The sequence below is a fragment of the Euprymna scolopes genome, chromosome 46 (genome assembly GCF_053919585.1).
Source record: "Euprymna scolopes isolate OS-2025 chromosome 46, ASM5391958v1, whole genome shotgun sequence".
NCBI lineage: Eukaryota > Metazoa > Mollusca > Cephalopoda > Sepiida > Sepiolidae > Euprymna > Euprymna scolopes.
Window position 1 is genome coordinate 216,374,026 of NC_136527.1, and position 13,822 is coordinate 216,387,847.

Consider the following 13,822-nt stretch of genomic DNA (forward strand, 5'->3'; position numbering starts at 1 on the left):
TTAGAAAATACCCTCCCCATGTTAAGAATGGCTTTCTAAATAACAAGCACGATCATTATTCTGCATAGGAACCATCTTATTATATTGTTGAATGGTTTTATTATTAATAATGTTATTTTGTCAGCATGGTCCTTATTCTTAATAGTAAAAAAAAAAAAACCCTACCCATGTTAAGAATGGCTTTCTACATAATGACGTTTCAGCACGGTCTGTATTCTGCACGAGTAGGGATTTATTAAATTGTTAGGTGAAAGTACAGAATAGCTAAAACAAAAACACCCTCCCATTATTAAGAACGGCTTTCTTAATAGAAAGTACAGAATAGTAAAAAAAAAATCATCCCTATGTTAAGAATGGCTTTCTAAATAATAAAGCTATTATTTCAGCAGTATTCTGCATAATTATCAATTTATTAAATTGTTAGGTGAAAGTACAGAATAGTTACAAAGCATCCTCCCCATGTTAAGAATGGCTTTCTAAATAATGTTATTATTTCAGCACGGTCCGTATTCTGCATAATTATCAATTTATTAAATTGTTAGGTGAAAGTACACAATAGTTACAAAACATCCTCACCATGTTAAGAATGGCTTTCTAAATAAGAACGTTATTATTTCAGCATGGTCCGTATTCTGCATAATTATCAATTTAATAAATTGTTAGGTGAAAGTACAGAATAATTACAAAACACCCTCCCCATGTTAAGAATGGTTTTCTCAATAATAACGTTATTATTTCAGCACGGTCTGTTTTCGGCAGAAGTACCAATTTATTTATTTACTTATTAAGAAAGAGTCGACAAAACGATTTTTTTTTTAAACAAGCAAAAACAATATTACGTATGTTGTCCTGTCGAAAATAGTAATTTAACCAAAAATTACGAAAATTCATTGAGTAGAACTGTTATTGTGCTTTTAGTAAAAAAAAATATATCTACCGTTATCGGCTTAAACAAAACATAAGTCATTAAAGTGGTGAAAAGGGACATAAGTGTGTCCCCTGTATTCGTAAACTTCAAGATGTTCACAAATAGGATAAAATGCAATCCCCCCCCACCACCACCAATTTTTAATAAAAATTACCAATAAGTATAAATAATTTCCTACTGGAGTAATTTTCGTAATTTTTGGATATTTTTTTTTTTTTTTACATGGAGTTCACCACTTATCAAGGCCCAATGGCCACTCGGGGATAAGGGTTATTGTGTGTACAATAGAGTAGAGACCAGCACAGACCATATGTGGGGGTGACCATATGTGGGGGTAACCCCACATATCTGACCTTGGTCAATGTAGGGGCAACCCTTCATACCAACAGTTACAATCCAGCTCCCATTTCCCACCTCTCGGGAGCTGGTCCCCTCTTTCCCTCCCTCCTCCCTCTATCTCCACATTAAAAAACGGCCTTGTGCCTAATTTGCTCAGTGGGGAAGCAAATAAATCCACCCCCTACACCACACACTTGTAAGAAAAAAAAAAAAAAAAAAAAAGGAAAAAAAAAAGAAAGTATTTTACAACCGGGCAACGACGGACAGCCTGCTAGTAAATTTAAAAAAAAAAAGGGGGGGGTCGAACAGAGTTATCTCCCTTGCTAATCTCCAATTCATTTTGTTTGACTCCATCTTGAAAATTAAACGTTAACCTAAACAGTTTGTCTTACATTCGAAAAGAAAGATAAAAAAAACAAATTTCAGACGAAAAAAAAAAAAAAAAAAAAAAATTACGACCGGGCAACGACGGACAGCCTGCTAGTAAATTAAAAAAAGAAAAAAGTTTTTTTTTCGAACAGGGTTATCTCCCTTGCTACTCTCTCCAATTTGTTTGACTCCATCTTGAAAATTACTGATTTAAACACTTCGTCTCACAATTTCGTCACCGCCCGAAAAGCCTGACCCCCCCCACACACACACACCACACACTTGTAAGAAAAAAAAAAAAGAAAAGGAAAAAAAAAAAGTATTTTACAATCGGGCAACGACGGACAGCCTGCTAGTAAATTTAAAAAAAAAAGGGGGGGGGGTTGAACAGAGTTATCTCCCTTGCTAATCTCCACTTCTTTTGTTTGATCCCATCTTGAAAATTACTGATTTAAATAAACACTTCGTCTCACAATTTCGTCACCGCCTGAAAAGCCTGACCCCCCCCCCACACCACACACTTGTAAGAAAAAAAAAAAGGAAAAAAAAAAAAAGAAAGTATTTTACAATCGGGCAACGACGGACAGCCTGCTAGTAAATTAAAAAAAAGAAAAGGGGGGGGGGTCGAACAGAGTTATCCCCCTTGCTAATCTCCACTTCTTTTGTTTGATCCCATCTTGAAAATTACTGATTCAAACACTTCGTCTCACATTCGAAAAGAAAGATTAAAAAAAAAAAAAAATTTCAGACGAAAAAAAAAAAACGACATCAAAATGTAAGTAATTTCATTTTTATTTTAATAAAAAATTCATTTAAAAAATAAAAAAATATACTTTTGACCACGCAAGATTCATGCTCTAAGTTTTATTGGGCTTGTATTACTGTACACATAGATTCGAAAAAGTTGTCAAAAAACAAATATATAACAAATAAATGTTATCAAATACAAGATAAATTACTTTTCTACCAAACTGGATATGTTTTTCGTGTTTTTATTCAATGTAACATGTTTATTCAGCTCGAAAACCATACAGTGTTTACCGATAAAATGGCGTCTCACACCCTCTTTAACACGGTAAGTTTGGGAAAAGGTGTTATAAATAAAAAACTATACAAAATACTATTAAAAACCCGCGGAATATATGTCAACGTATGTCACGGTAACATATATTGAGCGAATTTTTAACAGTATTTTAACCGGTTTTTTATTTATAACACCTTTTCCCAAACTTACCGTGTTAAAGAGAGAATCAGACGCCATCTTGAATGTTCCAATACATCGGTAAACACTGTATGGTTTTCGAGCTGAATAAACATGTTACATTGAATAAAAACACGAAAAATGTATCCAGATTGGTAGAAAAGTAACTTATCTTGCCTTTGATAATATTTATTTGTTATATATTTGTTTTTTTTTGACAACTTTTTCGAATCTATGTGTACAGTAATACAAACCCCCAAAGGCAAGATAAGTTACTTTTCTACCAAACTGGATATATTTTTCGTGTTTTTATTCAATGTAACATGTTTATTCAGCTCGAAAAACATGCAGTGTTTACCGATGTAATGGAAAATTCAAAATGGCGCCCGACTCTCTCTTTAACACGGTAAGTTCGGAAAAAGATGTTATAAATAATAAACTAGACAAAATACTGTTAGAAATTCGCTCAATATATGTTACCGTGACATAAGTTGACATATATTTGGTGGTTTTTTAGTAGTATTTTGTCTAGTTTCTTATTTATAACACCTTTTCCCGAACTTACCGTGTTAAAGAGAGAGTCGAGCGCCATTTTGAATTTTCCAATACATCAGTAAACACTGTATGTTTTTCGTGCTGAATAAACATGTTACATTGAATAAAAACACTAAAAACATATTCAGTTTGGTAGAAAAGTAATTTATCTTGTATGTGACAACATTTATTTGTTCTATATTTGTTTTTTGACAACTTTTTCGAATCTGTGTACAGTAATACAAACCCCTCTGTTGAACACGGTAAGTTTGGGAAAATGAGTTCAAAATAAAAAACTAGGCAAAATACTGTTAAAAACCCACCGAATATATGTCAGCCTATGTCACATTAGGTGTGTCAGAAACTGCATGAAAAATATTGAATTATTCGACCCCCTGTCTTTCCAAGCATATAACTACTCAAAAAATGTAATTCAAACCCTAATTTTTTTTTTTCAATTAAAGGAGCCAAGGACCAAGGTTTCATTAAAAAAAAAAGCAATGTAATTTTTTAAAATGTCACGGTAATATACATTGAGCGATTTTCTAACAGTATTTTGTCTAGTTTTTTATTTTTAACTCATTTTCCCAAACTTGCTGTGTCAAAGAGAGAGTCGGGCGCCATTTTAAATTTTCCAATACATCGGTAAACACTATATTTTCGAGATGAATAAACATGTTACATTAAATAAAAACACTAAAAACATCCAGTTAGGTAGAAGAGTAACTTATCTTGCCTTTGGTAACATTTATTTGTTCTATATATATATATATATATTTTTTTTGCAACGTTTTCGAATCTATTTGCCTTGTTTGGGGTGAAAATGTAATAAAAAAAAAAAAAAAAAAAAAAAAAAAGGTAATCTCCAAAAATACCGTTAGGGCTTACAACATGGCCGCTGGCCGCCAGACGAGTCAACAAAAACTGCGAATAAAATATAAAAAAAACTCGTAATTTCTGTTTTTAAAGTGGGTTGTCAATTTTCTTTATGAAATATACTTCCAAAATAAACTATTACAGTCGTTTAAAACATAATAGAAGTATTATTTTTTATTTTTTAAAAACAATGTTTACAAAATGTCTACGAACGTTCGTAGACATTTTGTAAACATTGTTTTTAAAAAATAAAAAATAATACTTCTATTATGTTTTAAACGACTGTAATAGTTTATTTTGGAAGTATATTTCATAAAGAAAATTGACAACCCACTTTAAAAACAGAAATTACGAGTTTTTTTTATATTTTATTCGCAGTTTTTGTTGACTCGTCTGGCGGCCAGCGGCCATGTTGTAAGCCCTAACGGTATTTTTGGAGATTACCTTTTTTTTTTTTTTTTTTTTTTTTTTTATTACATTTTCACCCCAAACAAGGCAAATTGCCACTTTGGTGTAGGGGGCTACTATCAGGGGAAACAACTACTGGGGTACTATGTAGGGATTTGGGCAGCAAGGTGTCGGTTCACGTTACACTTGAACTTCTGCACGTCAGTACTGTTGGGGAAGCAGGGACCTGGAATGGAATTCCAGAGTCTTGCGGTTCTGGGGAAGAAACTATTGGAGTAAAAAGATCTTTTACATCTAGGGACCTCTACAGTGTGGGGGTGGGATCTAGTAGCCTGTCGGGTTTGTCGAGGGTGCTCGCGTCGTGGGGGCACAAGTGATTGCAGTTCATCAGAGCATTCACCACTAAAATACTTGTAGAAAAGGCAGAGGGATGCAACATTTCGTCGATGGGACAGAGGCTGAAGCTTAGATGCCAGTTCAGGGCCTATCAGGTTTGCGACTCTCTTTTGAACCTTGTCAAGGAGCGAGAGACTAGTAGCAGATGCACCAGCCCAGATGTGGCAGCAATACTCCATACATGGGCGAATGGTGGCCTTATAGAGGTACAGGATACTTTCGGGTGTTAGTAGTTTTCTAGCACGGTAGAGAGAGCCTACCTTTCTTGCAGCGGCCCTGTGTGTATAGTAAAACAAACCCAAATTATTATTTTTTTTTTTTAATATTTACATTCGAATATTATACTAAAGATGCTATTAAAAATAATTTTTTTTAAAAATGGTAGACGCGTATTATTAGCTTATTCAAGGCCATCCCACTAAAGTAAGGTAACCTTATTTTAGGTTAAATTTCTCGAATTTAAAAGTAGTTTAGCCTTTTTTTAGGTTCGTTTTTTAAAATAATTAAAAAAAAGGCTAAATTCGAGAAATTTTGCCTATAAACACCGAGTGGTTCTTAAAATTGGTGATTGATTTACTAAAACGTTGCATTATAAATTGCGCACTCCCCAACAAATATTTAAATTTTTTTTTTTTTTTTCATTTTTTATAATGTGGTAGATAACAATCCGCTGAAAAAAAAAAAAAAAAGAAAAAAGGAAAAAATAGATAGGGGGTAAGATTCTTCAGGTCCACCCCTTTTTATTATTAAATTGTTAGGTGAAAGTATAGAATAGATACAAAACCCCTCTCCATGTTAAGAATGGCTTTCTGAATAGCAGTATTTCAACATTTGGGTGAAAGTACAGAATAGTTACAAAACCCCCACCCCTCCCCAAACATATCCATATTAAAAATGGCTTTCTAAATAATATTTTATTTCAGCACAGTTCGTATTCTACATAAGTTACTGTTTGTTTATTAAATTGTTAGGTGAAAGTACAGAATAGTTATAAAACACTCTCTCCATGTTAAGAATGACTTTCTAAATTATAACATTATTTCAGTACGGTCTGTATTCTGCATAATTACCAATTTATCAAATTGTTAGGTGAAAGTTCAGAATAGTTACAGAACGCTCTCCCCCTCACCATATTAAAAATGGCTTTCTAAATAATATTATTTCAGCACGGTCCATATTTTGCATAAGTATCCATTTATTAAATGTTTTTAGCCAATTCTTCGATAGAAGGGTTGAGTATATATATATTATTCCTTAATTGGAATTCATTTTTTGCGATGAGCATTATAAAGGGCGATCAAGGTTGGATTCAGGGCCCGTGGCGCAGTTGATAGAGACGTTGAATCTCTACAGTTCCAGATGAGCATTGTCTGAAGATAGCGGTTTCAATCCCACCCAAAGCCTGCCAGAGGTTAATTGGCCAAAAATGTGGTGAGACGACAACAACTACGGATGGCAGTGATGGCTGAGAATGCAGTTAGGAGATTCGAAGTTCCTATCCGTCGCGGTTACCACTATTAGTGTGGTGGCGGGGGGGGGGTGCAGCCAAGGTTTCTGGGGGGCACCAAAATGGGTTTTTAGGGGGCGCACCCTTTGTAGGAGACCCAAGAAAATTTAAAATAAAGACCTTAATAAACACAACTTTGTTCCATTTCTGAGGCTGTTTGGAAGACAAATTTAGCACTTCTATGCATTTGGAGTGTATGTGTATCGTCGTTTGAAGTGTATGTGTATCATCATTTGGAGTGTGTGTATCGTCATTTGGAGTGTATGTGTATCATCATTTGGAGTGTGTGTATCGTCATTTGGAGTGTATGTGTATCAATCTTTCCCTCAATACTGGAGTTTTTCCTGATATGCTTAAGCTGGCCAAAGTCATCCCCATATACAAGAAGGGCTCAAAACTAAAGGTAGGTAACTACAGGCCTATTTCTCTATTATCAAATATTAATAAACTTCTTGAAAAAGTTGTACACGAACGAGTCTACAAGTTTTTAGAGAAACACAAGTGCCTCTATAAATACCAATTTGGCTTCAGAAGGAAACATTCTACTGAACATGCTCTTTTAGAAATAACTGAACGAATCTTTAATGCATTAGACGAAAAGGAGGTGGCCTGTGGTAGTTTTGTAGACTTTGGAAAGGCATTTGATACAGTCAACCACAAAATTCTTCTTGCGAAATTAGAATACTACGGCATAAGAGGAACTTCTAATAAATGGTTTCGTTTGAGGGGACCACCACGGTACTAACCGGCATACTGTCTGACAATGATGGTATGACCCCCCCCCTGAATGCCCCCCAAAATTTCAATCTTATCTTGCAGGAAGAAAGCAGACTGTCTCTGTTCTGCCTCCCGGCCAGACTCTTTTTTATGAAGGGACATTTATTTTTACTAACACCGGTTCTTTACGAACACCGGTTCCTGGAGCCGCTCATATCCGGCTTCGCTCGGCCATTGGGGAGGGGGGGGCGCCCAATCAGTGATTGGCCCCTGCAGCCATCGACCTCCCACCACACGTTTGCTTGGGACGAAGGGTTCATCCTGGTGTGTATACATGTCACTTAATGTCTATTGTTGGTGGTTCTTCACTATTTGAACCGTAGAATTATGTTGTTGCTGTCTATTTATGATGTACTTATATCTAATTGTTCATATGTGTGTGTGTGTGTGTGTGTTACCACCTGACGAAGGCGGCGGATTTTTACAAGATCAGTATCGTTTTGAAGCTCGACCCTTCAGACGACAAATAATTTTCCCCACTCTTCATCCGTGCCTAAATCCAAACGTAGATTGCATGAGCAAAGCTTCTTTCTTAGAACTGCACGCCAGTGGAACTCTCTGCCGCTTGCCTGTTTCCCACCTGACTAAAACTTGGACGTCTTCAAGTCCAACATAAACAAACTCCTGACAAACCGCCCCCTTAAGTAAGACACTCTATCAAGACCCCCAATACTAATGATTACTACAATACTATCTCATTCATTACTGTACATGCAATAACCCTTATCCCTGAGTGGCCTTCGGGCCTTGATAAGTGGTGACCCCCATGTAACAAAAAATAGGGTGCAATGGTTGGCTGTTGACCCCGAAAAAGGGTTCATTCGCCCTTTGGAAGGTCTTGTTTTTAATCCTTCAGGGAGACTAGCCACCCTCCTCACCAAACAAGTCTGGTGGGGGAACCAGTTTAGTTGCCGGATGTCCCGACCATGAGGCAGGTAGTACTGGGTTACATGGTACCAATAGCATATGACATGACCTGACATATATACATACAACTCGTCTGGAAATTTTGTTTGCTCAGCAACTAATAAAGATGAGACTAGTAGTCCGAAATAAAAATAAATTAATAGAAGGGTTAAGCTTCAAAACGATACCAATCTTGTGAGACTCCGTGGCCTCTGTCGGAAATTTTGGGCAGGCATGCATGCATACATACATACATGATGATGATGATGATGATTGCAACGTCTTGTCAGACGAGTGCCACTCCCACAGACATTTAAAATCCATGGGCCCAAATGTCTGAGGGAGTATCTATACAAATATGATGTTACAGAGTCTTAGCTTTGTACGACAGCTAAGTCTCTCTCTCGGTTCAAAATGTTGAGATCCAGCAACAAGCAAGAGCAAGATAGCCAGCAACAAATTAAACTGCAGACCAGCTTAATGCGGGTACTGGTCTTCCGCTTTATGGTTTTTTGAATCAGAGATTTGCTTCTCCTAGAAAGGTTGCCTTCACCACGGCTTACGGGAGCCCTCTCTACCCCAATACACATATACACACACGCACAAATATACACGGTGCTAGTTGGCCGTTGACCCAGAAAAATCGTTCATTCGCCCTTTACATACATACATACATACATACATACATTTAAACAGACAGGTGAGATTTATATTATAAATTGCAGTTCAGTTGGTAAATATATATAATATATCCTCAAGATTGGCGGACAGATTACTCTATCTTCCACATATTGTGAAGCAACTGCTTTTCCTAACTGTGCTAAGTTTTAATATTTCTTTTTATGACATTTTCGCCCCAAACAAGGGGGCTACTATCAGGGACATAAGTTGCAGGGATAATATGTAGGGAGTTGAGCAGCAAGATGTCTGTTCACATTACACTTGAACTTCTGCATGTCAGTACAGTTGGGAAAGCAGAATCCCAAAAGGGAGTTCCAAAGTCTAGCAGTTCTGGGGAAGAAACTGTTGGAGTAGAAGGCTTTCTTACATCTAAGGATTACTGTGAAGGGGTGAGACTTTGCTGCTTGTCAGGTTTGTTGGGGGTATTCACGTCAAGGAGGTACAAGTGCTTGTAGTTCTTCGGATCATTCATCATTAAAATACTTGTAAAAAAGGCAGAGGGATGCAACATTTCATCGATGGGACTGAGGCTTTTTTTTTTTTTTTTTTTTACACAGTGATCACCACTTATCAAGGCCCGAAAGCCACTCAGGGATAAGGGTTATTGCAAGTACATTACGTTAGTGTGAAGATTTGATGAAGTGTTTACTTAAGGGGGTGGCTCACCAGGAACTTGTTAACATTGGACTTGAAGACATCCAAGTTGTAGTCCGGTGGGAAGCAGGCAGACGGAACAGAGTTCCACAGGCATGCAGTTCTAAGAAAGAAGCTTTGTTCATAGAATCTACGTTTGGATTTAGGCACAAATAAAGAGTGGGGGAAATTTTTCACAGTGGATTCAGCTAGACGGGTGTTTTTCGTGAAAGATTCGCGAGGGGGGACCAGAGATTAGAGTTCAGACGAGCACCTGCCATGGAAATAACGATAAAACAAGGATAGGCTCGCAACGTCTCATCTGTGGGAGAGAGGTTGCAGAGTAGAGAAAAGGGCATCCCCCACTAAGCCACAAAGTCTATTTTGTACTCTGTCAAGGCAGGATAGGCTGTTTTTAGCAGCTCCTGCCCAGATATGGCAACAGTATTCCATCCTTGGACGTACTTGGCTTTTATATAGATGAAGCCTAGATGACAGTTCAGGACTTGTCAGGTTGGCGACTCTCTTTTCAACCCTGTCCAGGAGCAAGAGACTAGTAGCAGATGCACCAGCCCAAATGTGACAACAATACTCCATATATGGGCGAATGGTGGCCTTATAGAAGTACAGGATACTTTCAGGCATTAGTAGCTTTCTAGCATGGTAGAGAGAGGTTACCTTCTTCGCAGCGGTCCTGGCAATGCTCTCGATATATCTGTTCACACTCATGTTCCCTGTAAACGTTATGCCGAGGAGTTTAAAGATGTACTTTCAGATAAAGAGTCTTTGGTCATTGCTATTGGTGGCAGAGAAGGTTTCTTGTAATTATTGAAGGAAACAAGTTTAGTCTTGGCAGCATTGAATGTGACCATCCATTTTTGTCCCCATTCCACTACAGATTGGAGGTCATCCTCTAGTGTTTCTGCTATTTTCTTAGATATGTGTTCATTTGTTTTCCCCTTGTGCCTCTCTATAGAGAGTGGTGTCATCAGCAAATATACCCATCTCAGAGACAATTTTATCAGGGTGGTCATTTATGAATATCAGGAATAATAAAGGGCCGAGGATTGACCCCTGAGATACTTCTGCATTTATATCATATTGTTTAGATGTACGACCGTCGAAGACAACCTGGATTCTTCTCTTATTTAAGAAGGATTTAATTGTGTTAAGTATTCATCCAGTGATACCGTATCTGCTATAGAATGGGCTTGCTTAAATCCATATTGTTGGTCGGTCAGAAATTTAGCATCTGTAAGGTGATGTACTAGAGCTTGGTTAATTATGGTCTCAAATATTTTGGCGAAAAGTGGAAGGAGGCTAATAGGGCGATAATTTACTGGGTCAGTTCTTTCGCCAGAATTCTTGAAAACTGGCATTACAGAAGCAGTTTTCCAGCAGGCAGGAAAGCATGATTCATTAAGGCATTTGTTGTAAAGTTTGGAGAGAACTGGAGCTACTTCGGCAGAGCACTTTTTTAATAGCACAGCTGGGATGAGATCGGGTCCATATGCTTTTAAAGTGTCAAGATTTTTTATGATAGCAAAAAAAAAGAAGAGAGTCATTCATGTTGGAATAAACGTAGGAAATATTGTATTAATTAAAACAAACTAATAATTTCTGAAAATAATTTTTTTACATCAAGGTATCTTTCTGACCATAATTGAGCTTTTTTGACATTAACATGACGATAACTAGTTGTATCTTTTGATGTCGGAATTAATAGAGGAAATATTTTATTAATTAAATAAAAACTAATAATTTGTGAAAAGATAGTTTTCTACATCAAGGGTATCCTTACGACAATAATTGTAGATGACGATGAACACTTTGACATCCTCTCAGTATTTTATGAGAGTAAGTCATGTCAAAATAAATGCTGGAAATTATTTAATTAATGCTGATAATTTCTGAAAACGTAATTGTAAGCATCAAGCGTGACCACGAGATTACTGGGTTTGTATTACTGTACACATAGATCATCAACGCTCTGATCCCCAGCTGGCATCAATTGTGATGGATGGCTCTCGTCTGGGTGAGGCCCCGTGTTTTGACAAGCTTCTGGGTTTGACCTTTACTCCTGATCTGAAATGGAACACGTACATCAAGTCTGTTGCCAAGGTCGCTGGAAAGATGGTGGGATCCTTCTACCGCTCCAGAAGATATCTCACTACTGATGCAATTCTCTATCTATATAAAAGCCAAGTACGGCCAAGGATGGAATACTGTTGCCATATCTGGGCAGGAGCTTGGATGTCTTCAAGTCTAATGTTAACAAATTCCTAATGAACCGCCCCCTTAAGTAAACACTCCATCAAATCTCCACACTAACGTAATGTACTTGCAATAACCGTTATCCCTGAGTGGCTTCCGGGCTTTGATAAGTGGTGATCACTGTGTAAAAAAAAAAAAAAGATTAAAAAAAGTTGTCAAAAAACAAATATATAACAAATAAATGTTATCAATGGCAAGATAAGTTACATTTCTACCAAACTGGATATAAGTTTCGTGTTTTTATTCAATTTAACATGTTTATTCAGCTCGAAAAACACACAGTGTTTACCGATGTATTGGAAAATTCAAAATGGCGCCCGACTCTCTCTTTAACGCGGTAAGTTCAGGAAATGGTGTTATAAATAATAAATTAGACAAATTAATGTTAGAAATTCGCTCAATATATGTTACAGTGACATAACTTGACATATATTCGGTGGTCTTTTAATAGTAATTTGTCTAGTTTATTATTTATAACACCTTTTCCCAAACTTACCGTGTTAAAGAGAGTCAGGCGCCATTTTGAATTTTCCAATCCATCGGTAAACACTGCATGTTTTTCGAGCTGAATAAACATATTACATTGAATAAAAACACAAAAAATATATCCAGTTTGGTAGAAAAGTAACTTATCTTGCCTTTGATAACATTTATTTGTTATATATTTGTTTTTTTGACAACTTTTTTGAATCTATGTGTACAGTAATACAAACCCAGATTACTTTATTATATAAATAGCTCTTTTATTGATATATTAATTAATGTTTCTTTAAAATAAAATAGAATTTAAAAAATAAAATTTAAATACCATAGTATCTTTTGGGAAATCTTATAAAAACAAGTGAAGCAGGCATAAAAAACATGAAAAACTTCAGCATATGCTCTCCCATTCAACCCCCAAAAGTCCCCAGGGGACGTCAAATCCTGGTGTAAATAAACAAAAGGTGCAGTTTTAGGCCTTAACATATGTGAATTTGAGTTCTGCACCATGCAAAACTGCTAAAAAATACAGTAAATGAAGATGATAATATCGTGGCGCAGTGGATAAAGTACTTGGTTAATTAAGTTGTAAAATTCCGAAAAATCCAAATAATATATATACTTTCTATTCAATATAAATTTAGAATTTTAGTAAGCATTTATCGTTGATCTTGTAAACTGAACAAACAAGTGACGCCCGAGAAATCTGATCATACTATTACAAAACTATAACGAATTGCTGTTAAGATCTTTATTCATAACATGATAAATAGTTTTAATTTTTTAATAAATGTATGCAGCTTTTTATAGTTATTTTATAAACTAAAACACTATAATGTATAGTTTGTTATTTCGTTCATTTCAGTAGTAGTAGTAGTAATAATAATAATAATAATAATAATAATCACCACCACCACCAGCAACAACAACTGCGGGCCAGACAAACTGGTGCAAAGGCAAAATATGAAACACTACATGAAACCAAGAACACTGAAACCGTATATCTATGTTCTCCAACCCAACCCTACCGCTATGACCACATCACTGAACCCCCCCCCCCACCAAACGAAACCAAATAACGAAGTAGAGACAAGGAGGAAGTAAAGACCGATGAACTGACCAGATCTCAGCCGAATAAATGCAAAGAGAACTGGGCCTTGGGGAGGCTTATTGCCACTCAAATCCCAGCAAAGACCAATAGAAGTCAATGTTATCGCAAGAGGTGGAGAATACTGGAAACCTGGGGAGACTTGTTGTCATTCAGCTTCCAGGGAATACTACAGACTATAATGTATAGTTTGTTATTTCGTTCATTTCAGTACTAATAATAATAATAATAATAATAATAATAATCATCATCATCATCATTATCATCATCAAAACCCTTGAATGTGGAAGCTGACACACAGGAGCAACAACTGCGGGCCGGAGGAACTGGTGCAAAGGCAAAATATGAAACACTACATGGAACCAAGAACACTGAAACCGTATATCTATGTTCTCCAACCCAACC

At 36.4% G+C, this 13,822-nt stretch overlaps 1 protein-coding gene across 1 annotated transcript in view; it reads left to right on the forward strand.

Moving 5' to 3' along the window:
* Nucleotides 1-1,850: 1,850 nt before the first annotated feature.
* LOC145271046 (uncharacterized) overlaps nt 1,851-13,822 on the forward strand; it is a 52,120-nt gene continuing 40,148 nt past the window's right edge. The window contains exon 1 of the mRNA XM_080126593.1: nt 1,851-2,411. The gene's annotated coding sequence lies outside the window, so the exon portion shown is untranslated. The remainder of the gene's footprint in view (nt 2,412-13,822) is intronic.